The sequence below is a fragment of the Cryptotermes secundus genome, unplaced genomic scaffold (assembly GCF_002891405.2).
Source record: "Cryptotermes secundus unplaced genomic scaffold, Csec_1.0 scaffold1698, whole genome shotgun sequence".
NCBI classification, from domain to species: domain Eukaryota; kingdom Metazoa; phylum Arthropoda; class Insecta; order Blattodea; family Kalotermitidae; genus Cryptotermes; species Cryptotermes secundus.
Genome location: NW_019723943.1, coordinates 228,653 through 230,593, shown reverse-complemented (window position 1 = coordinate 230,593; position 1,941 = coordinate 228,653).

Here is a 1,941-nt window from a genome sequence, read left to right as displayed (position 1 = left end):
GGATAGGGACCAGTGGAGGGCTCTTGTGAACATGGTAATGAATCTATGGTTTCCATAAAATTTTGGGAAATTCTTGAATACCTGGCTTCTCCTCAAGAAGGGCTCAGCTCCATAAGTAAGTAATTAAGTAATACTCTAATCACATCAAAATTTATTGTTTTGTATATGTCTGACCTAAATTTCGTAAATGTAGCCTGATTATTTAATGTTTGTTGCTGATCTGAAGTGAAAATGGACATACGTAGGGCAGTCAAAAAGTTCTTGGAATTCCCCTGCAGACAGAGAACGAGCGATAAGATAGCACACACACTGTTGTTGTAGGAAGCTCAGCATGTCTGCTTACAGGCGCAACAGGTCTGGACAGGTTTCAGTGCGCAGTGTCATTACTGATCTGTTTGAATTAGATGCAAGTGTTGGTCATTCTGCGCAACGTCGCAGTTCGAGCAGCGTGTGAACATCAATTTCGTATGCAAATTGGGAAAATTTGCTTCAGAGATGCTGTCGGTCCTATCAGTGATACTGCACTAAAGAAATTCGCAGTTTACAACTGGTTTTCCCAGTTTAAGAATGGGCAGGAGACATTAGAGGAAGACCAGTGCAGTGGCCTGAAGAAATGATTGGAAAAGTGCACAACTGATTCAATGTGTTCGAAGCATGACTGTTGGGGAGTTGGAGCAAGAAGTTGGTACTGTTACTGGCCATTTCTATGTGCAAGTTTTGCAGAGGTTGTGCGATGCGGTTTGGAGGAAGCAGCGCGACAAGTGGCAGGGACAGCGGTTTCTGCATCACGATAACGCACCAAACCACACATCACTTGGTGTGCAGTAGTTCCTCACCAAGAAAAACATTCCTGTCATCACTCAGCCACTGTACTCTCCAGATCTGGCTCCGAGTGACTTTTGGCTGTTCCCTACTCTGAAAATGGACCTCAAGGGGCCACATTTCGCAACCATGGAGGACATCAAATTGAATGCGATGGCTGAGCTCTGGAAGATTCCAAAAGAAGCCTTCCACCGCTGCTTCCAACAATGGCAGGATCGATGGAGCAAGTGTGTGTGTGCAAGGGTCCTTCTTTGAAGGTGATTAGGTAAGCATTGCCATATGTCCTACCATTAGACTGCTATACCACCATTCTGGGAACTTTTTGACCGCCCCTCGTAAATGGACTTACATGTATTACAAAATGTTAATCAATTGTTACGAACAGGCCACAAGTAAACTTAATAACCTGTAAACAGTGTCATTCACAATTTTGTATACTACTGTATGGAGTGCACCCGTTCCAGTCTTCTGAAGTAGTTAGTGGCTAAGAAGATTGTTTTCTGGAGTGTGATGCCATGCAGTCTGGTAGATGGGGGCAGCATAGTCCTCCAGTGCTGGTAAACATCTATCAAATTACACAGTGTCGCATCCGTGGAGGCAGTAATCCTTTTCCCAGTCTTGTATTCAATACAAAGATGCTGTAGTATGAGGTACCTTCAAGTATTTTAAGCAGCAGTTTAACACAATATTGACATTTTGGTTTAACAGGTTTCTGTAATTGAAATATAACTGATAATATTTTATCCTTCATCTGGGTTAGAGGACATGGCATTTGTCTGAATGTATATGACTCATCCTGCATTTAGGGAACTCATACATTTGGTTTAAAAGTTTTTGACAGTGGTAAATTAGTACACATATTTGACTTGACACTCTTCCCCAGCTTCTTCTTGTTGGGTTAGGTCAGGAAAGAAGCTGTGAATATTTTTGGTTTTATTGTCTTTTTAATTTCATGTAGATTCACATTATCGTATACTGCATTAGTGTTTGTCTGAGATCTATTCCTGTTACATTTGCATTTTCTGTAAACAAAGTGCAGGTTATAAAAGGTTAATTAATTCCATCCAGTGTGACTGATAATGTTTTTTCTCCTTTTTAATATTTTATCCTTAACATGTT